Here is a 24988-nt window from a genome sequence, read left to right as displayed (position 1 = left end):
GATGTTAAGGGGCTTTTAATTTCATGTGGAGAAGACAGAGAAATAGATTATTACACATAAACGTCACACCCTTCAAACTCTCATGAAGGTTATATACTGTAGTGTCAGGTTTTATCGGCGTATAATGAAGGAAAAGCTGTCCACTGGATTTATAAAAATTACCATTGGTATTTTTCTTTTGTTCTTTTTAGACAAGGGAGACTTATAGTTACTGTTCCCGAAGGGTTGAATTGGTGGCCTGCATCAGGCTCAGAAAACAACTGTGAGTTGAGATTTGTGATTTGCGATTACTACAATTGGGTTAAGAAGTGTCCAACTCAGAATTCAAACCTAAAAGCTTAAACTTCAGACAAGAAATGTGATCAGAAAAAAAAATCTGATTGACATTGATGGGAGAAATAAAAGCTATGTTTTATAGTGAAAGTAAGAACATTTCCACATACATAATGCGATAAGAACTCACAGGATTGGGAGCAAACTGCTGTGTGGCCATAAGAAATCCATTTGTTAGGCCGATTGAAAAAAAAAAAAGGCATCGGTTTGCTAGAGAGCATAAAGAATGGACGTTGAAGCAATTGAAAAAGATCATGTGGTGTGCTGAATTCAGATTGATCCTGTTCCGGAGTGATGGGTGCGTCATCATGCATAGTGCCCACAGTTCAAGCCTCTGGAGGCAGTATTATGATCTGGTGTCAGGTCCAGGCTCAGCAATGTTCTGTGGCAATAAAATCCAAGTCCAGTTGACGATCTGAATGGAGTTTGCATCTTCTCCTCATGTTTGGTGGGTTTCCTCCGGGTTCTCTGCTTTCCTCCCACAGTCTAAAGACATGCAGGTTGTATAATTGGCGTTCCTAAATTGTCCATAATGTGTAAATGATTGTTTTAGTGTGGTGCCGTGCGATGGATCAGCACCAAAGTCTACAGGATAAAGCTGTATAGACGATAAGTGAGAGAGTAAATAAGTGGCTCTGGGAACACGAGGAGCCATTTTCACACACACACTGGCTGTAATCAAAGCTAAACGTGATATATTTTTGGCCAGGCAGCATATCAGTGGGGTTTGGTGATGAATAGCCTACTTTACTATGCAGTCTGCTGAACGTAGTATATCCAAATATATCAAATAAACAGCCTTATTTCAAACCACATAATATGCCATTATTGTTCTGTTTCTAGAACATGAGTGTCTTGCTAAACAATATGAGTTACATCTAAAGGTCCATTGTGTGATTCTCATGAATAAGAAAGTGAAAAACATGGCTGCTCTGCAACACAGCACAACTAATGGAAATGGAGGTTTCCAATTTTTTTTTCACTGCGCATTTTTGTACCGGTGATCTGCTTCCTTTTCTGAAACCAGAACAAGCTGTATTCAATACCAGCTTTTTGTGAGCGTTTTATCTTCACTATAGAATGATTTGGCTTTTATTGTCTGAAGTTACCCATGGTCACGTTTGCAAATGGTTGATTCAAATCAATTGTGATTTGCATAGATTCTGGCGTTTCACCTCATTTCACGAGGTGCAACATGTGAATCGCGCAGTACAAATCTATTACCGAAGCTCAGACTGGACAAACGGAAAGCTGGGGTTAGTTTCTGATTAGAATCATGGGTTGTGTGTGTGTGTTTATGCTTTCCGCAGCATGTGGTCTGGCCTGTCTCGACCCTCCGAGGTGGAGGGATTCGGGTCAGACTCTGGGGTTGAACAGGAATCACGAGAGATTATTTTGAGATGATTTAAAGAGATCAGCTCGACCTTTAATATGGACTTTCACTGTCACTGCTTTGGTCTTCAAGAAAAAAATAATAAAAACGCTTGCATTTCTTGGGTATTTATGGAAAATGATGAAGCAGACACTTGGAACACTATTTTCTCCCATTGATTTATTTTCCTCCTCCTGAACATCAGTAATGTGACTCGCAGTCACCAAAATATTTCCTTTGGAGGTGTTCCTTTTCCCAGGCTAAGCTGTTCATTTCCTCCACTGGTATAAATGTTTCTTGTCCCTCATTGCTTCTCCTTCTTATTCTTGTCCTCCCTCTACTTACCCAACCTACATCATTGTCCTGCCAAACTGAGGTAGTGATAATCATTAAACCTTTCCAGTGGAGCTCTGCAGATGTGGCACAATTATGCACTAATTAGCAAAGCCAGCATCCCATGTTCTGACGCAAAACCGTCACGCTATCTTGTCTCAGCTTGATTGGATTTCTCCTTCATCGACCCGATCAGGCTGGTATTGAGCACGGCAATGAAGATAGAGCGGAGACAATAAAGGAATGGTCCAAAAGCAGAGAGGAGAAGGGAGGAAGGAAGGAGGGAAGGAGGGAGGGAAAACGAGCATGAAGGAGGGAAGAGGCAGGGAGATGGAGAGAAAGGGTGATGTCACCTCCAGCCATCAGCGAATCAGGCGCAGGGAGGGAGAGAACGAGCGAGTCTGAGAGGGAGTGTGTATATGTGAGAGTGTGTGCGTGTGTGCATTTTTTTTCTAGCACTGCAGCATCAGCACAGAGAGACCACCATCAATTTGCTAGAGAGGAACCAGCACAAGATCTCACCGCAAGGAAGAGAGGGAAAATATTAAATAAGGAAAGAACGTGTGTCAAGGTAGGAGAAGGTGTTTTTACTGAGAGTTGTTGAGCGGAATAGAATTATGTGCATGGAAATAAATGCTGCAGTATGTTATGCAGAAGCAGGTCACATAGACTTAAAATAATTAAAACGATGTATTCGCTTCAAATGTGAACGCTTCTGGATATTGAAGAAGGCCTTTGAGTTAATATTTACAAGGCAAATGCCTAATGATGAATTTGCATGTCAAGTGAATAAACAGGTCTTCCCACGGTTTTAAAAGTAGCTGACGTGTCTGGCCTGAAAGAATAGTCAACTTTTGATTGTTTTTTTTTTTTTTTAATAATTATTTTTAAGTTAAGAAAAAAAAAAAAGGAATTTCGTGATCGTGGACCTTGTGTAATGTATGTATGCATGCATGCATGCAACAGGGTTCACCCTTACTGGCCTGTATATGAACAGTTATGAGCTACACATACAGGTCTACACACACACAAACACACACACACACACACACACACTGGTAGCACTTACTTGTGCTCTAATTAATTAATTAATTATTTTTTAAAGCACTGACCCCTCATCATCATCATCATCATCATCATTATTGTTATAATTCATCATACATTGTTTCGAATGCGATTTCTATCTGATACATATATATCGATTTGATATTCTGTACTTACTGTTTTTTCATCAAGGTTTAGTTTGTCTTTTATTTGGACCACTTCTTTCTCTGCCTCTGTCTGGCAGGTCATACATCAGCTCTCCCTCCTTCCTTCCCACCCCCATAGTCTCATGCTAATTGTGTTAACCATCGATAATGATCGCGCCGTGCTCTTGTGGCATCCTGGTCTCGAGTCGCTGGAGCTCCTGTCTGCCGCAGCCGCCGTGCAGGTCCAGGGTGTGGGCACTAAAGCGCTAAAGCAAAGGAGGAAAAATGAACTGCAGGTTTAAAGGAAAGTTCAAATTTGAAGGAGATAGGGATATACAAGGGCATTCGTGTCCACATTTCCAGCAGCGCTTCGAATTCATGTCACTCACCTGGCAGAGCTCCAGCATACGAGCTCCAGGGTGGGTCTTTTATGGTGTGCTCAGGTTGCTAATAATCCACACTGTAAAGTGGGACATGGATACAGCATAGTGTCTGAGTGTGTTATTGTTTCTATACTAGATTTCAAAAGCACGAGCGAAGAAATCCCTGTTGCTTCCGTTGATGTCCGATATTTACGCGATCCTATAATCAATATGGCTTTTTTCACATTAAGGATTTGCTCAAACTATACCAGTTTTCAGTTTTTTTTTTTCACCATCCCTCCGCCTACAGGACAGGATGAAAGAATTGTCTTGTTGTGAGGCAAAATACGATTTGTCCTCTGAGCAGTGGGTTTTAATTGAGCCGTAGGCCAAACAGACTGTGAAAAAGGCAGGGTGGGGTCACGTTTGACAAGCAAGGCCACTCCTCATGCTAGTAATATATGCGCACGTAAATCCATCGTCTGACATGATACACGGGGTGAATGGTTTAAATTCTACCAGCAGTGGGGGGTTGAAAAAAAAAATGAATAGCTTTAGCATCACCCTTGCAGAACAAGTGTGACGCTCGCGTGCTAAATCGCTATCTCATGCAGGAGTGGCAGAAAACAGTGTTTGAGTGAAGCGAGAGCATCTGCTCTCAATCTGTCCGTTCCAGAGGAATTCGAGGCAGACATGGTGTGGCAGGGAAGCCTCCAGAGCAGCCACCTGTTATTGCCAGAGGGCCACCATTTTTATGCATGCACGAGTACACACACCCACACACACACACATATATACACTGGACAGAAAAGGCCAATCAAACATCCAGCTTAAATTATCCATGCACAGTGAGGAGATATTCATATATTCACAGCAGTTCATATTCCAGCTCAGGAGTGTTAGCTAAACACATTTGTAATGGCAGTGGTGTGAATTACACTGTACAGATAGAGATGGGAGTGAGACGACAGATGGGCCTGCAGGTATCGAATAGGACAGGAGGATGAGGAGAAGGTTTTTTTTTTATATGATGAAGTAAAAGCACAGGATGTCTGAGACAAATTGGAGTCATGGCTAAACGGTGTAGATTGCATGTTCGACCGATTGTGCACATGCAGACGGTAACCCTGGAGTGAAAAGAAGATGGGAAGTGAGTACAGGCTTAAAAGCTTGTCGGAAGCCTTTACCAAGGGGAAGAGTTTAAAACAAAGGTGAAAGATTTGTAGCCTTGTCCTGAATGTCAGTCTTAATACACATGCATTAGTATAAGTAGTGAGCGTCAGCTGAGCTTTCAGCGCGTTCTTTCCTTCCTAATGCCTTATCTTCTACAGACATGAGTGCACTTTTTTTTTTGCCTTCTCATCTGGCATTTGATCACAATCAAACTAATGGCATATTTCGGAATGAACTGTACAGACAAAAGCCATGAATATGAGACCAATCCATCACGAATGTCTGTAACGCTGGAAGGTTTTAATACCCTGGCCAAATATGATAATGGACTTAATTAAATTGATGCACGTTTGGAATCTGTCACAGAGTCCAAATTCATTGAAAGCAAAAATATCCATTTGGCTGCAGATCAAAGTGAGTCAGTTTTCGAAACCATGCTATAAGTCAGGTCCAAGAGACTTTTCCACACACACGCACACTGACAAGCACTTCTTTGCTGAGTTTTTATTTCTTTTTTTTTTTTGCCATCTTAAAAGTGCTGAGAGGTCAGATTGTTGAAACAGTAAGAAACTGTATTGACAAGTCCTTTCTTAATGAAGGAAACATCTGCAAGCAGCTGCCAGGAGCATCAAATATGATGAAAAGATAAGGTTTATCCTATCTATCTCCTTTACCTCCGATTTCCATGACTCCCATTTCCTTTTTCCACTATCTGAAATTAAATGAAATCCTTGTTCATTGAGGGCGCAGTAAATCATCCTCATCTTATGTATCTCTTTATTGTTCCTGTCCTCTGAATGGAGCATTACTGCTCGAATGCTGGAATCAACTTAGCCTGAATCCCTGTGCTCTCAATGATGAACTGCAGTATTGTCGTGTGATGACTGGTCTATTGAGAAGCAGTGTGTCTTTATTATTTTCTGAAAATAGATTCAAATTTCCCCAGCTATAAACAGGACAGTTCATGTTGTATGTATTAGTATGGAGGGACCGTATTTTCACCATAGAAAAATGTCCATTATGGATGGCTTCAGAGGTTTTTATTTCTTTTTTTATTATTACATTTAAGAGAAAATGATGGAAAAGATGGCTAGTTTTATACCAGTCATAACGTAACTGATAGCAGGAACAAACTTGTTGCCTGGAGAAAAACACTCCAGGATATCCAGCACCAGGCTGCTACTGTACGTTATCATATTCTCATTTATCAACGCATCTCTCCATTTTTTTATTCAATGTTTTATTTCTTATTTGTAACTTTAGCTTGGTATCCTAAGGGGGAAAAGGTGTATCTAATTTAATCTAATCTAATCTAATCTAATCTAATCTAATCTAATCTAATCTAATGAGGTGTCTGCTGGACCAGAGCTGCTATGTGACTATTTTTTTATGCTAGCAGCAGCAGAACACTACCAGTATGTTTGTGAACAGTTTTTAATGATTACTTAAGTGTTTTTTAACAGTTTGGTGACTTACTAGTAAAAAGAGAAATCAAGAAAATCAATTTTGCTATCATTATTATCTAGCCTGTAATATCTAGATGTCAAGACTGGTGTTATTTTAGCTAGCTTGAGAGATGGAAGCTAGCTAGCAGGCTAAGCTGCTATAAGTTGTTCACAGCTATTCACAGTTTGGGTTTTAGCATTTTAAACATGTCAGGACAATGACACAGTATTTAAAAAAAAACTCTTTGTAAAATAAGTTTGTTTATGGTTTATTTTGTGGTCTATGTGATTTTGTAAAGTCTGGTAAAAAAAACTACCTGATTCTACCTCATTTCATGTTTAGCGGTATGGCTAAAGAACATGAGGTTTGCTGTTTATTACAAATGTTTACTACATATCTGGCAGTGGTGATAAAGAAGGTGGTTTAAAGGTTTATTGCACTCATTCCGTGCTGACTCTTGCAAATTCCCCAAATGTGGGAATCTTGTCTGCATCATTTATGATAGTGGGGGACTTCGTTCGCGTTCTCCCCTCACACTGCTGGGGCGGTGACTCAGTGTGTTAAGGCTCTGACTTACCCCAGCTCTGCCAGGTTGTCGCTATTGGGCCCTTGAGCAAGGCCCTTAACCTTTGTCTGCTCTAGGGACACCATATAATGGCTGCCCCGGCATCTGACACATTTATATGTAACTACCTTAAATGTAGGCTGAACTTAAACCCAGCTTAGATGTTGTGTATGCATGTGCTCTATATTATCTGCATTAAACCTTTAGATGAGACTCTTAATTTCCCTATACTGTATGTTGACTGATCTGGTTTTAAAGCATCTTTCAAACTACCCTTTGCAGTGTTACCATACTGCATATTCAAATGTCTCTCTTCTCAGATTCTGGCGTTTCACTTTTTATTGCGCTCTCTATTTATTTTATAGGTACCATAGTAGTATTTTTGACAGTATAAGGGTATTTATTTGCTGATCTGTAGTGTAGTACATGTACTATGCCATTAGATAATACATGTGCTACAATACATGGTTCCAACATGGTATGTACTTTGGCACAACAGTAAATGTATTTTAACATAGGCCTACTGTAGTATGGTATACCAGGATACTGTAAAAAAAAAATGCATGATTATTTACCATTATGGAAATATTTATTTATGGTAATATGTACCATGATACTGTAAATTTAAAGATATAGGTGCATATTATTGTGGACTGAATTGCACATACCATTAATAACATGGCTATACCGTAAGCCATTCCGCATAATGTGCCAATATCTAATATATTGTATTTGTTAGATGGAGGAAAATATTTTAATAAGTTAATAATACAAAAAATAAAAAAATGAATAGTACTGCCTGTACTATACCATACCAGTAGTATGTACCAACATATCTAATATGGTAAAGTTATGTACAAACACAACATATATAGATACCTGATGAACTTTAGTAGTCACAGACTATCTATCTATCTATCTATCTATCTATCTATCTAGAAAAAAATAGATAGATAGATAGATAGATAGATAGATAGATAGATGGATAGATAGGGAAATTGTGAGAATTATACAAATATTAAAGTACCATGGTCATAAGTATATCAAGTATTGTAGCACACACTGTATTAACACCACTTTTTTTTTATTTGCCAAATGCCTAAATGTAAATGTAAATGTAAATTGTACACATAGAGTACCTATTCTGGTACTTTATAAAGTCTTAAGGTGTCTACCATGGTAATGTTTGAATTACCACAGTAATAGAATGGTATATTATGGTATGTACTATTAGGTTACCATACTAAACCATATCAGTTTTTTTTATAGGTTTGCATCATAGCCTAAGCATTATGAATAATATTATCAATAATTATTTGATTCATTGATATCAGATCTAAATATTTTGTACTGTGTACAACAACTAGTCCAAGATCTCTTTAGTGATTAATAGTTTTCCAGAAAATTTCATAGATGTGATGGTAGTCATATCTACAGTATTTTGGATCAAGGCTGACTAAGCGTTCTATGAAACCACCCTTAATTTCTTCTCAGCAAACTGGGTAAAATTTCTGTTTAACATTCAGGTCTAAAGAGAGTATAATTGTTTGACATTTCATTATTTTAACCAAGCAACAACTGCAGGTGGTGAAGAAGCCCAAGCATCAATGATATTTTCTTCTAGAAATCTGTCAAAAATAATGCTTTTATTGTGATCCTTTTTTTTTTTTTTAATATTATGATTCATAAAACAGTTCGGTGTCTTTTTGATCACACTTTGTTCATAGCAGCTAATACTCTGCCCACCAGCAAACTGAGATAGTGAATAATGTGTGTGTGTGTAATGTGCTCCTGTGGTGAAATAATATCCTGGCTTGGGATAAAAATGTGTACGAGTGGGTGGCTTAGCTGGAAATGTAGGAGGACAGTTGGACAAAGTCTGTTATCGTGGTAGAAAATGGATAAACAAAGCCTACATACATATAAAGCACTTCAGATTTTGTGGTATTTCTATGTAAAGGTTGATTGATTGATCGATTGATTGATTGATTGATTCACAGGATAAGATTTGTCTTCATTTTTAGTGAATGCTAGAAAGATGTGTGTATGTGCATTGTTAAATGACTGACAGGTGACTATATACACATTGTGAAAAGTGTACGTGTAAGTACCCTTACCCTTACTGGTGCCCTGAGCGATATCTTCATTACTGCTGGATTAGGAGAGCGTGGGAGGAGATCAGCATGATAGCTGGCTGTAATCCCTAAACACACAGCTAATTTAATCTCACCTACTGCGCCTTTCCATTTTTTTTCCCCACTGCAACCCACCAATCGGATTGTTCAAGCACCTCTCTGCAGGGCCGGGGGGATGTACGGGCGTGCCAGAATGGAAGGAGAAGAGTTTCGGCTGGGCTTTCTCACTCCCGAACATCACAGCATGGGGTCTTGGGAAATCAGGACGCTCCCGATGGTGTGCGAGAGAACAATTTGCACACTCCATCGTTTTCGAATTCATCAGAATCAATTATAGATTAATTTGTTAAGTGTTGGCACATGAGTCATTGTGCAAAGATGAAAAAGATCTCGTGCATCCAAGCCTTCTCACCTCGCGCTGTGGTTACTGGCATAACGGTTGTGCATTGCAACGAAAAAGGGGGTTATGTAATAGTAAAATATTCACAAACTCACGAATGCAGCACTTATCCAAGCAGGACAACTTGCTTGACATTTTTCTCATGGTTTTTCTCAAATCTTTCTGTGCATTTAAGCCTGTGCATTATTACCACTCTTATTCGAGGTTGTACTTGTTATGCACAGCATTTCCACGCGTGCAAAGTAAACCAGGATGAACTGAGTTGGCGAGGAGTCATATTTGTTTTGCAGCAAAAAATAATACCTGTTTTTCTGCATTGCTGCCAGCCTTGGCAGGGAAAAAAACCCTCAGCTTTACTTCGACACACGTCAGGGAAACCGCAGGAGATAAACAACAATCTTAAAAAAAATAAATTCCCTTATTTTATGTACTTAGCAGTACAAGAATAAATTGATGGAGAAGAGATGAAGAAACATGATTTTGGTTAAAAACTTGAAGACAACACTAATAAGCCTAACGAGGTGACTGTGCAATTAAGCAAGAAAACGACCCAAAGCAAAAAAAGGGTCTTGCGGTGTTACAAAAAGAAGTAGAGGACGGGATGTGTTTTAAGTAAAGAATGTAAGCTCATTAGCAGGGGGCTGGGGAAATGATCTGAGGGAGAGAGAATGAGAATGAGCTGGGAAGGAGGAAAGGCACAGCGGAGATAGAGGTTAGAGTCGGGTTTGCGTGGGTAAGAAAGACAAAGCTGGAAATGGAGAGAAAAGGGATGATAGCGCCCACATACAGTAGATAGAGCTTTAATATCATAAATTACGTTACAAAACACTTTTCTGAGAGTTTCTGGGACGGGGTATCATATGACTTCATTGCCGCTCACAGTAATAAGCATCTGCTATTTTCATACCAAATGTCTATTTATTTATTTATTTGTTTGTTTAATTTGAATCCATAGTCACTGCATTTATATTTCACTGTAATGAAATAGAAAGCTGTTGGGCCAATTTCTCCTAGACTTCAATTATGAATAACTTATAGTATGTGTCCTTTACTCATTTTTGTATATAAATCATGTATGTGCGTTCATAGAAATCATACACACCCTACAGATTCAGGTCATAGACACAATACAGACAACGGGATTGTTTCTTTGAACAATTGATTTTTGTCGTTACGTTCAATTAGATATTTGTTGATGCACCATATATGAACTTGAGTAACATCCAATTCTTAATCCATAAGATTTAATTTGTCATTTGTGATGTTGGCCCCACCCCCTTTGCAGCTATAACAGCTTCAACTCTTCTGAACACTGATGTTCTCATCCAACACTGATGTTGGACGAGAAGGCCTGGCTCGCAGTCTCCGCTCTAATTCATCCAAAAGGTGTTTACTTCATGCACTGGTCGCAGTCATGTTGGAACATGAAGCGGCCATCCCCGAACTCTTCCCACAGAGTTGGGAGCATGAAATTGTCTAAAATGTCTTGGTATGCTGAAGCATTAAAGAGATCCTTTCACTGGAAGTATGGGGCTGAGCCCAACTCCTAAAAACCAACTCCACACCAGTTCCAACATGACTACTGGAAAAATTTTTTTCCCATAAACACACTTCTAAACCTTGTGGAAAGCCTTGCCAGAAGAGTTGAAGCTGTTATTGCTGCAAAGAGTGGGCCAACATCATATTAAACGGAAGTTGTAATTCACATGGCTCACCAAAACTATCCAACAGAAGAGCAGAAAATCTTCTTGGCACATTTTGGTATTTAGTATCAACTGAGCATCATTTAAATGCCACAGCCTATACCTGGGTATTGTTGCTGACCGTTTCCATCCCTTTAGGACCACAGTAAACGTGAACGTTTCTTGAACATGACAATGAGGGCACTAACCTCAAATGGCCTTAACAGTAATAAGATCTTAATCTGATAGAGCACCTTTGGGATCTGGTAGAACGGGAGATTTGAATCATGATTGTGCAGCTGACAAAATCTGCAGCAGGTGCATGATGATCTCATGTTAATATGGAACAAAATCTTTTAAAAGATTTTCAGTTTCTTAAAACTTGTTGAATCTATGCCATGAAGAATTAAGACGGTTTTAAAGACACAATGTGGACCAAGCTAGTATTAGCAAGGTGTACCTAATAAAGTGGCCAAGGAGTGTAAATAATAATATGATCTATGAATTTACCAGATAATTACGGATTATTCATGATTAACAGACAATGTTTTCGGATCTTATACAAATGCAATTATAAGACATGCACTATTCACACCATTATTATTATTATTATTATTATTATTAAATTTTTAAATGCTTGTCAGATGTGTGCAACGGGTTTGGGATTCCTGGGACAATAAAATCCATGCAGGCAGGAGGTTTTAATTTTCATTTAGCCGAGAGTCTGTGTTTAGATCCGAAGCTGAAATAAACACCTTGTTTATTAATACAACGATCCAGATTGCTGTGGTTTAAGATTAGATTACTAGTTTATTTATATTTCATGGGATATACCATGAATAGCACAAATTAAATTCCGTAGATAATACCGTGAGCTGGTACAGAGAAATAATAACCCTGTGCCGTTCCATGCACATCCCCACGTGACATAATGCTAAGGAGCTGTTTCCATGTCTGAGTTTTTTTCCAGTGCAATATTTAAACATATTGTGTTTAAGGCTGCACCTGCGTCTGGATTAATACATATACATTAGAAATGTTGATCCAATTTTGCTGGGCACAATTTGCAAAAGATTTATATAGTAGCTGAATTAAAATGCATTGAGCATACGATATGTTGTATATAAAAACTGCAAAATTAATAATTTGTATCTTTACTCTTGATGGTGCCTGGGTGGTATTTTTACATACACTTATTAGCACATAGGGCCAAGTTAGAGTCACTAATGCAACTATTTGAAGTTCCTAAGGGTTGAGAAGACACCAGAGAACCAAAAGGGAACTCACTGCCCAATTGGAAGGCGAGGGAAATTCCAAGCTGCCTTTTCCTGGTCCATGATGACTAGTGATGAACTCCAGTCTCTGGATCTGCATCATTCTTCAAACAAGGCATATCACCTGAATTCTAATGAGAATTTTTCTTTTCTCGCACAGTCGGATAGAATCAACAGAATGGAACTATTATACAGCATTACATATCATGAAGACACGTTCGAGTATTGTGCTTGCCATAGAGAACGCAAGTGTTGATGCCTCCTGCTATTTAAATGTCAAGAATGAAGATGACTGGCTGTGCTTAGTCACACACACCCATCATGAGCGTGCACACGAGCCTCCTGCAGCCTCCAGAACAGAACAGAACAGCACAGTCCTCATCCTCATTGCTGCTGACAGTCTAATTAGCGTGTGCATCGTTTCAGCATGAAAACAACATTGTACAGGACATTCACAATATTTATGCTGGGTATAAATCAGAGTGAGTGATTCCCTCCAGGCTAACAAGACGTAGAAAGGATCACGCTTGTTCCTGTAAACTCTGTCCTCTTTCCTGCTTTCCTCTGGCTGCGAGCTCTTATTTTGCCTCACACTCAGTTGGTGAGTGTCGTCCCGCAGGGAAGTCGCAGTGGAAGCACCTGTCGGCTTTATTTATAGGGATTATGCATGCCCTGCTTCTCTTTCCCTCATGTGGAAAGGAGCTAGAGTGAAGTGTAAATTTCTATAACAATAGAGTTAATATTGCAGTCTCTAATGCACACTTAGACTGCCTGTCACGTAAAGCAGTTTCGCTGATGCTTCACATGGTGCAGGTTTTTTTTTTCTTCTTTCATTTTGTCCCCCCCCATCCTCCTCAAATGAACGTCTAATTGGAAATCCATTACCATGTCATATTAGCAATTTGATATCTGGTCAGTTTGACGATGAGGAGCTTGTAGAAGGTTTGCTAATTTGGTTTAGGGGAGAGCAGCTTGGCTGTGTGAAGGACACACAGACCCATCATGTCTGACCTGGAAGAAGTTACAGATGCCATCTCGATGCATAATTGTGTTTGGAAGTGGGGACTTTGTCGTTTTCCTTCGATCCGGCCCATCTGCTTGTGTACTTGAGTGTCCATGCACGATAGTGCATCTAAGATCGGAATATTAAGCTCTCGATCTGTAGCATTTCAGCTCCATGCATCCGGAACAAAAAGGTCAACAGAGTTTCTCTATCTCTTCAGTGTCTCTTTGTTTCTTACTGTCTGTGTCCTTTGCCAGGGCAAACTACTGCTGTCGTCTGTATAGAAAGCAAGACAGAAAGAAAGAGATGGAGAGTGCTGACTCAAGCTTGGGTTGCCTTTAGGACATCGTACAGAAAGAGCAAGTGCAAAGAAGGACAGAGACAGACAGGACAGACTGTCCTCACATTAACATTGTAAAGGAATAGAGGAAGAATATATATATATATATTTTTTTTTTCCTTCTTTTTTTCCCTTTTTTTTCATCTTGGATGTAGGACAAGGACACAAGGTTGTCTCGCAGTTGGTCGCATCGCTCCCCATGCGGCCACCGAGATGATTTTTCTCTGAGAGCGATCTGCTTCCGTTTGTTCAATAAATTGCTTGGGCTTTATGACAGCTGTAGAGGTGCGTGAGGTGCTTTGGATTCAGCTTGGCATCATAACTCCAGCTGGTGTTAATAATGGCAAGATCAACTGAGACTGAAGTGGAATTCTCCAGCTTTTTATGTTAACATGGTTTGATTTTGAAGATTTTGAACCTTCCTTGTTTTTCTGAACAGTGTGAAGCTCTCAGCGGCATCGAGCAAGAGCGAAGAAAGTGTGCAGTGTGGTGTTGTTGTTTTTTTTTTTTTTTAAATGAAGGCACGCTTTGATATACACAATGGAATTTGTATCATTTGTTATATCACCTCATCTGTGGAAGGCCAATAATTACTGTCTTCTGTGTTACTGTGGCTGAACATCTGAGAAGGACCCGACATAGTATTATTACCATTACATTGAACAACTGATCAGAATTTCATGAATTCAAATCCCTGCCCCTTCTGGGTCCTTGAGCAAAGCCCATAAGCCTCAACTGCTTAGTTGTATAAATGAGATAAATCCCCTTCCACCTTCTGTAAGTCGGTGTGTTACAGTGTCTGACAAATGATAAAAATGTAAATCGACAAATTCTTTATCATTTTTTTTATTTATTTATTTATCATTAAATTTATCATTACATAGTGGAACTGGAAACATTCTTCTAAATAAATACCAGAAAATGTCATCATCCCAACCATTATCATGCTTCTGAAAATGCTCATGTGGCACATCCACCATCCAAGCCTTTTTGTTGGATATTATTATGTACTGTAGTTCATATAGGGTTGTACACTAATATACATCAAAAAGTTTTTTAGCAGTCAAATAACTGTCTGAGCTGCCCTTATAGAAATTTAATCAACACCAACATTTTCTTATTCAAAAGCATTCAACAGTACTGTAAAAAGAGAGACAGTAGAAAACACACTGCTTGCCAAAAAGATGTAGAAATAGAAAAAAAAACTTGTTGTCTAATGAGTCCAGATCGACCCTATCCAGAGTGATGTGTGCGTCAGGGTAAGAAGAGAATGTACCCATCATGCATAGTGGTGTTATGATCAGGTGTTGTTTCCTTTGGTCCAGTCTAGGCTCAGCAGTGTTGCTCAAGGTATGCTTCTGTTATTTGCTTTTCTGTTTGGACAGGGTTTTTGGTCTGTTGTTGTTGTTGTTTTGCTGTCTTGCATCTCCTCTCTGAGATGCTTTTTTTCCCGACCTCTCAAGGACATTTCGAAGTCTGTTAATCAGGACCCATTAGCCAGCCTTAATTACTTGTGTGGTAAAACAAAGCCAAAGCTTCAGTGCACTGTAACTGAATGGAAAACCTCAACTGGCTTGATTTCAGGAAGTCTGATGGATGTCTATTAATTGTTAATGAAATTAATAGAGGGTTTTGTTTCTTAAGATAAGTGTTGAATAAGAAATTGAACATATAGAAATGTCTAGAAAACATTGGCTGCTATTGTAATTTGTAAGAAGTGGAGCTCTTTTTGAGATGCATTAATGGAGGATGCAGTAACTTCTACAGGTGATGTTTTTTGTAGGCACCTGTTATAATGTGGCAGCAATGAAATAACACTATAAAAAGTAAAAATTTCTTTCTTAACGATTTCGAGCTTGGATTCATATTATAGAAGAGAAAATGAGAAAATGGAGATGTTCCAGGGAGAACATAGCAACAGATGCAGAGCTAAAGGAGATGTGGAGTGGAGGATGGGGGAGGAAAATGGGTGGGGCTTCATGCTGCTGGAGTCAGAAGGTTGCCATGGTGATTGGAGTAGAACAAGAAGAAGGCCGGTCAGTATCGACACCTTGTTCGCATCCGCACCGTTGAGATGCGATATGGATGAGTGACCTTCATCAGAGAACAGCAGGGTGTAGAAAGTGTCCATTTCCCTGCTCTAAACCTCTAATACTCTGAGATATGTACAGATTCTGGCAATGTGCTGAATGAGTCTGCTCCCTCACTGCAACCCACTAGACCATTTGAATGGTAGTCAAATCACTCTCAACTGATGGGCTTGTTTGTATGCGTGTGTGACTGTGCTGATGTCTACGGCTATTCATAAGGGAAAGATCTGGTGGAGGAGGAGAAGGAGGCAACAATCTGGTTAACTACCTTGATAATGAACATGCAGGCACACGATAGCTCAGAAAGGACTGTATTCCTGTCCATCCATCCAGGCAATCCTGGTGCCTATGCTTAACTAAGCAGTTTACTTTACGTTCCTGTACTTACCCCCTCAGAGGTAATTGAGTCGATTACATGAAAAGCACTTAGAATAAAAAGTTTTAACAAGGTTAGTGGAAAAGCAAGCATCTGGATTCAAGAAATTAGCATCTTAGAGAGAATGTTAGCTACATCTTCCTGCATTTTCAAAGAGAGATTTTTTTTTCTCACAATAAATTTAATTAAATAAGAAATGAAACGTGATTTAGCGGGTATTAAAACAATACTGAGGTGGTATGATATGAAGTAGAGTTACTATTATTACATGCAATAACAGTAAAGTCCACTTGGCCATTTATGGCACACAGCTTTATTCAGAGCATCTTACATTTTTATGTCATTATAAATTTGAGCAATTGGAGGTTAAGGTCTTTGCTCAAGGGCTCAACATTGGCAACTTGGTGGTGCTGGGGTTTAAACCTGGGACCTTCCAATCAGCAGTCCAAGACTTGCACCACTAAGATTCCCCCTCCCCCCCCATATACCTTAAAGTTTGTTCTTTTATCCATTTATAGTTAAATACTGTTAAATCGGTTCCAACATGCTTTTAAACCGTTCTAGGCAGCATGGTGGATTAGTACTGTCGCCTTGCACCTCCAGGGTCCAAGTTTAATTCCAAGCCAGGTTCAAGTACTACCTCTGTGCGCATGTTCTCCGAGTGCTTAGTGGGTTTCCTCCGGGTGCTCCGGTTTTCTCCTGCTGTCCAAAGACATGCAGATTCGGCTAATCGGCGTTCCCAGATTGCCTGTAGTGTGTGTGTGCCTGTAGTTGGTAACTTGGCCAGGGTGTACCCAACCTCATTCTTTAAGTTTCCAGGCTCCCCGCAACCCTGTATACAGCATTAAGTGGTAAACCATTCAAAAGATAATAAAACAATAATTTATTAGAACAAAGGAATTAATACAAACCTATGTAAAATTGATCAACGCCAACTGACCAATCAGATTTGAGAATTCTGCACTTGGTTTAAGCTTCGAATAAATTCAGCACTTCCAATTAGGCAAGGTTGTGTCTGCGCTCATTTGTAATTCACATCACGGTTGTTCTATTTAACCATTGCTCTGCTGCTTTGACATCCTCTTATTGACAGCACACTGTTTTCTGATGCAAATTCTGTGGCATACTAAATCAGGCAGTGTCCTTCCAATAAACTCCCATGTCCATGTAGAAGAAGCTCAGGTTAGGTTCATTGGAGATTATGCCTGCAAATGTTTCCCCTGCACTCTGAGCGAGACGGTGGACACAGGCCAGCGTTTACACAACACTTTTACAACAAATCTATCTTCTGGACCATCATGAATTATCCAAACTGATGGGGACTGATAGCTTCAGAAGATGCCGGATGGTCTAATGGAACAAAGTAACTACATAAACTACTTAGCCTGGTCATTTTCCCAGTCTGTTGTAATATGACGGCTTGTAAATAGCCATGTTGGCTGATGGTGCAGCATAGCAGTAATGAAAGATTAGAATGGTGAGGCGGGGTTGATGAGAGAGAGTGTGTGTGTGAGTGGGAGGGGTTTAGTCCCTGAGGAATTTCTGACCTTGCCTAGCATGTCAAACAACCCAGTGGCAGCTGGGCTCTCCTTAGCATAGGCCACTTATTACCAAACCCAGGGGAGCACTTATACCTTCAGCTACACGCTTAGATATAACAAAGCCTCATATTCACCATGAAGGACATGAGGCCATGGAGGCCACGGTTTATATATATATATAAATGTGAAGTTCTACAGTAAGTAAATACTGTTCGTTTGGAAAGGTTGTGAGGAGAAAGGCTCTTCTGCCTAAAAAGAAAACAGAAGAAGGTCTGCAAAACAAACCACATCGCTTCTGTAACAATCTCCTATAAACAAATGAGTCCAAAGTGACAACCAAACAGCAACTCCATAAATCATGTCAGCAGATGGAAGTATGATGTCTTCTAAAATCTCCTGGTAGAGGGCTGTGTTGACTTTGGACCACAATGAAGGAACACCAGCAGATGATACCGCTCCCCAAATCATGTCTCTCCATTCTTCCTCAAGACTCTAAGACCTTGTTGTCCAAATAAATTGTCCAATAAAACTATTTCCCTTAAAATATTCAAATGTTTTTATGTAACATTTTCAAGAAAGACACTTTTATGATCAGCATTTTGCTGCTTATTGATATCATCTGTCTCTTATGTCTGGAGAGTTTATTAAATGGAAATGGATGAAAAAAACACTATTTTAAATATGAGACTTGCAGCTTATATACACCCCGACAAATATGACATTAAATAAAATGTTCAAAGGCTAAAGTTGAGGTCTCAAAACATTTAAACTCTGATATAGGATATACAGTAAGATGTGTATTTATTGAAATTTTCTTTAAGGTTCTTTCCACACATTTTATCATGTAGGGTTTAGCATGTACCAGATAACACTGGATCATTTTGCTCAGTCTTTTTTCTGATGCGTTAGTGTTCAAAATGTACATTCTGATGTCTCTGATGTATCTCAACAGGCTTTTAGCTTCCTCTGCACTGTCGCTGTGTGTCAGCTTTTGCGAATGATTTCTTAATGGCTCCTGGAAGTGCGTGATGGAAGAGCCGGGTCTGTTATACTTTGGAAACTATTTAGTTTGAAAGGTTTGTGAGGCCAGAAGCACTTTATCTGTCCATCTACGTTTAATTATTATAACTATTTTCAGAAAGGCTCTGTTTTTTGATGGATCAGTTTTTTTTTTTTTTTGGGGGGGGGGGGGGGATTGCACTGGGTAAGAGATGTTTTTTTTTTTTTTTTTTTTAGAATTATTGTTTATTATTTAACTTTAATATTATTTGACATATTTCAACTTTCCACAAATGTACTTTTTGCAGATATTATATTTTACTTAAAATGCAATATGCTAATTATTTAATCTTTACTTAATTACTTAATCTTCATCTGCTTAATCTAAAATATTATATGCCTTCAACAAGCTAAATAAAAAAAAATTGTCATAGTTTATTATTATTATTATTATTATTATTATTATTATATAATAACTGCTGACTGTGCTTAATGAGCTGTATCACAATACACTAAAACTGCAAATGTCTTTGTTCATCTCTGTAGAATTTAAGCTTATAGACAAGCCCAGAGACCCTAATAGAGAAACATGCACACATGCCTCAAGGGTTAAAACAAAGATCTGTCTCAAATAACTGTGTTTTTTTTTTTTTCACATAAATGAAATCAAGTAAAGCATGTCCTTAAATACATTCAGCAGGGCACGACTGAGAGATCTGCTGTCAGGTCTCTGAATGGCATCACAAATCTCTATATATCCTGTATCGCCACTCTGTGCCAGTGAAAAGAGCAAATTTCCAGCTTGAGGGCTGCTGGTAGTAAAAATATCAAGTCTTAAAAAAAAAAAACTGACCAAAGATCAAAAGTCAGATAAAAAGCGAAGTTGGGAAAAAGGTTCATAATACGATTGCTGTTATGAGCCCATTAACCTCAAATATATTTCTGGCCTAATTAAAAGTACCACATGGACTAGATATCAATCTGAATAATGAGATATTCCGAATGTGAATATTAAATAGACAAGGCAAGACTTTGGAAAGGTTAGCCAGGGAGTGAGTGTTGGAGCAGGAGCACATGGACCCGTGTTTGTAATAAACTGTAAACTGTTAGTTCAGTGTAACTTGCAAACAAGTCGGCGCTTTGATCAAACTCTTGTCGTTTGAAAGCCAGTTTGCATTTTTTGAACTGGTCGTTTGCATGATTTGTCAGATGTGTTTGACTCTGACTCAGACTTTATTTAAATAGATTTTATACAAAGCAATGAATCGTATTTAAAAAAATATATATTTTTTTTACAAACAAGTGCAAACACTCTACTAGAATACGAAAGTGACGGGGAAAAAACAGCAAACTATTTGCCAGTGGAAAATGTTGATTCTTCATGGTAAGCTGAGACTCCTGGAAATGAGCTGGAATTCCCATCACTACTGGATGTGTTAAAATTCCAGGGAGACGGAGCTTGTTCTGTCGAAGACAATTGGGAGTAGAATCGGCATGCTTGGACACGGAGCCTCTTACGTACATAACGTGATTAACAATTTGGTGAAAAATTGCTTTTTTTGTATCTTTAGTGATTATTACATTAGGTTTATTCAGGGTTTATTGAGCAATGTGAAATTGGGTAACTGGGTGACTGGATACGTGTTTGTTGTGTGTAATCCCAGAGCAGCAGATAAAGAATGCTCTTTCAACCAAAAAATGCTTGAAAGAAATAGTAGTGGGCGCTTATAACCTGTGTCCTGAGAAATGGGTATTGCAGAATAAATAAATATTTGATTACATTGCACTACAGTGTGTTCAAGTCAAACCAGGACTTTTGACAGTACATTGTTATGAGAGTAAAAGCTACCATTATTTTTCTCTATAATGCACTTATAATGCACCCAGTGTGCATTTGCTTGGAGCGAGGTCATGTGGCAATATTTCCAAGCTAAGTTCCTGTCATGTGCCAGTAGTGTCCGTGAATGATTGTGTGGACAGTTCCCACAGACATACGCATCAGACCATTTATCGGTCGGTATTTAAAGATCACTTCCTAAATGTTGCTTTGAGCCATTACAGTTTCATGTTTTTTTTTGTGAGAAATTTCATCCTCAAAAGTCCTGGTTTGACTTGAACACCTCTGAGAGATTCGATTCAACTTTACTGTCATTGTGCGAAGTGCATGTAAAAAAGATGACATCATTAATATGGAGTAGCAGATAAACAGAAGTGGCATATTAACAATAAATAACAAATGCAGGTATGAGATATGGACATGGATATGGATGTCTTGCGCACAATAGGTGCAGGGAGTATTTTAAACAAAATATCTATGAAATATATGTATGCATGATCACAACAAGTAGACAACTAACCAGACCAGTTTCGCATTCTGAATGATTCTGAGGTTCGTCCCTACGAAAACCATGCAGTAGAGAGTTCCTCTTTTACAGAGTGTTCCCGTAGTACCCTTTAAAGACACGTAATAGTTATAGTAGTGGAATTTATGCTGATTTGTATTGAATGGCCATTCCCAGAGTAAAAGAGTATTGATCACTGAGTTTTGCCTTTCTCTTTTTTGGAGGACAAAAAGAAATATGATCAGTAGGCATAAAAGGAACAGAATAAAACATGATTAACAATAATATATTTTACATTAGATTGTAGCTATAGGATATGTAATGATAGTACAATATAGGTTTTATATTTCTGTATATGTAATAGCTGGGATCATCAAAGTTGAAGAGAGACATATAGCCTAAATCTGCTGATGTACACACTGAGACCACACTGGTGTGATTTATTTTGGGCTGTCAGGTTATAACAGGGTTTTATTTCTTTACTTTTTTTTTTGAGAGAGAGAGAGAATTGCAACATTTCCATTCTATAAGATTATATTTGAACTCAGAAAGACAGAGTTGTATTGGCGATAAAAAAACCCTTTGTAAAAAAAAGAAAAAGTTCATTGTTTTCTGTGGGCTTCAATTATGTATCATATAGCAAAAGTATAAATAATAATAATAATAATTATTATTATTAATAATAATAATAATAATATTTTAGTGCATAGAATTGAATAAGTAAGTCAACTAGGATAAACACTTAATATCATTTAACATTTAATGCTGCCCCAAAAAATAATAATTTCAATCAGACGTGATGCAACATTATATTGAGGATGGATGCGTGCAGTAAACAAGTTTTTTTCTAAGTCTAATGAAATATCATAAGACTAACTTCCCTTAAGCAGAGTCAGTTCTAGCACGGATGGTCAAACTAACTTCCTCTTTGGTCAGAGATGTCATGTATACATTTTAGAACAAACAAACAAACAAACAAACAAAAAAACAGGGAAAAGCATAAAAATGATTATTTATTAAATTAATAAATTTAAATATAAGAAATATAAGCAATAAGTAAAACTGTCCGCCAGAGCTTTAAAAGTAGAAGATTTCTCATTAAATGTAATTTACATTTACATTAGAGCATAGAAGGTGCACAACAGGCCAATAAGAGGGACATCAGATGCCTAGAAAACTTATACATTGGGTTAGGAGGTTAGAAGAAAGATTGGAGTGACATGAAGTGATCTGATGGAATGGCACAGAGAATCTGCTCAAAAAGCAGAACTTACCAAATCACTCATCAAAAACAAGACATGAAGTAGGCCTTAGCAAATGACGTTGCCGAGCTCGAGAAGACAACCCATGTGTGAATAATTATGAGACTGAAAGAAGAAGGCTGGGAATAAAGTGAGCTTGTATATAACATACAAATTGTATAACTTATGAATTATTAATAAATAGTAGATCAGACAAAGAAACAAGGAGGAGCAACATGGTGGTTTTTAGATATATAAACCCATGCTCGGAAAGAGAACCAACTCTTTTGGCTTTTGGACTTACATATACTGTACATTTAAACATTTGGCAAACACTCTTAAAGTATCTAAAGCGACTTACAAAAGTGATTGGCAGATTAGCATTGAAGATAGAACTCTTGGGGCATCGAAACCTCTTGAGACCGTCCGGTTCAGATATTTGGGGTTGCAATTTTAATCCTATTTGTTCTTCAACACATTTTGGTTTGCTCTTTCTCTACTCAAAGTGTGATTTAAATTTTCCTGGAAAGACCCTGAAATTTGCCATGACAGAATGGCGTAGTCAGTAGGATCTTGTGTGGAACAAGGTAAGCACAAACCTGTTGTTTAAATTCTGCTTTAGCGATTTGTTGTCTGTGGGTCGGATGATCCTCAGAAGACGAGTTGCCAGCCCCGGAAGACACATTTACATTTAAATAACGGGTAATTAAAGTGTGTGCCTAATGTACATTTTTTTTTACAGAAGTAGGATTGCCTTTCATTAACTAATAGTGCTGATTGAAAGACTACCGTATAGATGTGAATGTGAGGTGTGAATGCATGCATTTGCATGGTGATAGTATACTGAGGTATATATTAGTATAAGGCAAGTGGAAAATTCCATTGGGAATTACTGAGTATCGCTGTTTAGTGGAATGAAACTTCATGTAAGATATTAGTCATGGATGGCACCAGTGTCCAGCACAAGGCTGGTGGGTAAAGGCGGCGGGAAGAGTGGGCCCACGTGGGCAGCGGCTTCTGCATGCTCCTTAACAGGGAAATTTTGGGGCAGTGGAAGCTCAAAGGGTTAAGGCACTGAGTTACTGACCAGAAGATTGGCGGTTCGATCCCCAGTTCCACCAGGTTGCCACTGTTGGGGCCTTGAGCAAGGTCCTTAACCCTAACTGCTCCAGGGGCGCCGTATCATGGCTGACCCTGCGCCCTGACCCTAGGATATGCGAAGAAGCGATTTCCCTCTGGGATTAATAAAGTTCTAATTATTATTATTATTGAAGTGGCACCTCTCACTGTATTGGCCAACCAGCCCCTCCCAGCTCTCCTTGGGTGTGGCCGCACATGGGAGTTTGAACGGGGCCCTAAACATGAAGCACAGTGGCCTTTTTTTCTCTTTAGCGGCAGGATTACGAGAGCTGGCTCTTGTACTGCGAGAGCTAGTGCAGTCCTCTTGTGGCTGTCCTTGAAGCAATGATCAAACAACCGCATTCAGTTCTTACCTTTGAAGTCCCTGTGGCGCCTGACATCACCCTGCTTGCATGCCACTCTTCACATTCTTAGTGTCCGCTGCACGATGCTTTACACCTCCGGCCCTCCAGCTTAACTCCCCGTCTCATTTTAATAGCCACGGGGAAAGTCCGAGATGCATTAACGATGATAATTGACCAGCCACGCCCATTCTAGCGGCCCCGCCCCTTCTCATACCTGCAGACCTAGTTTGATATTCAATTCAATTCAATTCAATTTTATTTGTTTATTTCAGCTTTACACAGTCAAAAGAATTATTTCTTATTTCCTAGAAAAAGATATTATTAAAGATATCAGGATGTTAGAGGAACATGTCAGGAATGGAGTTGCATTATGGAATAGTGATGGTGAGAAGGTTGAAGGAGCACGAGAGTTCAGTGAATGTGTATATATGCATATGTGAATGCATAAGGAGAAAAAAAAACATGCAGGTACTGTACTGTATACCACCCCAGGAACATGTTTTAATTGGGGTCTGGCAGACTTGGATAGAAGCATTTGCACACGACTGCAGAGGTCACATGAGCTCTGGAGACATCCAGAGATGAGGTGTGAATGAATGAAAGGCATATGCCTGGAAAACTCTGGAGAAGGAGGTTTACAGTCACCAAGCACAAGACTTACACATACACACACATTAGATATCCCACGGCATTTTATTATCAGGTTATTCCCTTATGTGTGCGCCTATTTTGGGACATCATGTGTTCAGAGAATTGCAGAAAAGCAATTATTTAGAAATGCACCGTTTTCAGAGCACCTATTAACTCATGTGTTGACCGATTCTGCAGGTGATTTAATATGTCTACAAATGCATGTTGAGCTGTTGAGCTGCGATTTTAATTCTGTTTGCTCTTTCTCTACTCAGTGATTTTTGCTTTAAATTTTAGCAATCCCTGAAATTTCACTTTGATGTTCTCAGCAGAACCATACTCCAGTCCCTCTCACTGAGACTTTCAAGTATAAATAATTTCCAGAAGATCAGAACAATAATCCGAAGAAGATTTCAGTCATACGGCAACGTATGATCAACTCCTTGTAATGCTTGGCTCTGGTTCACTCTGGGATCTGTGTACGGATTATTCCTCTGGTGTGAAGTGCGTCTTTTTTTTTTCATGTCTGTATCATACACAAATTTCTTACAGATCTTTTCTTTCTTCTTGTCTCTCCTACAAGCCTCCACTGGGAGCGTCTATTCCCTCTACACTCTCGTTTTAATGAGTCAGAGCCTTCAATTATTTACCATTTCTTTTATTCGCTACATCGTTTA

The 24988-nt window shown here is 38.8% G+C and overlaps 1 protein-coding gene and 1 pseudogene across 3 annotated transcripts in view; both read left to right on the top strand.

Annotated features, from left to right (window-relative positions):
* Window positions 1–2488: 2488 nt before the first annotated feature.
* l1cama (L1 cell adhesion molecule, paralog a) overlaps window positions 2489–24988 on the top strand; it is a 60325-nt gene continuing 37825 nt past the window's right edge. For all 3 annotated transcript variants that reach the window (XM_053483442.1, XM_053483441.1, XM_053483439.1), the window contains exon 1: window positions 2489–2609. The gene's annotated coding sequence lies outside the window, so the exon portion shown is untranslated. The remainder of the gene's footprint in view (window positions 2610–24988) is intronic.
* On the top strand, window positions 6599–6742 carry LOC128510891 (uncharacterized; annotated as a pseudogene).

Source organism: Clarias gariepinus, chromosome 22, assembly GCF_024256425.1.
Source record: "Clarias gariepinus isolate MV-2021 ecotype Netherlands chromosome 22, CGAR_prim_01v2, whole genome shotgun sequence".
In the NCBI taxonomy this organism is placed as follows: Eukaryota; Metazoa; Chordata; class Actinopteri; order Siluriformes; family Clariidae; genus Clarias; species Clarias gariepinus.
This window is presented reverse-complemented; position numbering and strand designations above follow the sequence as displayed.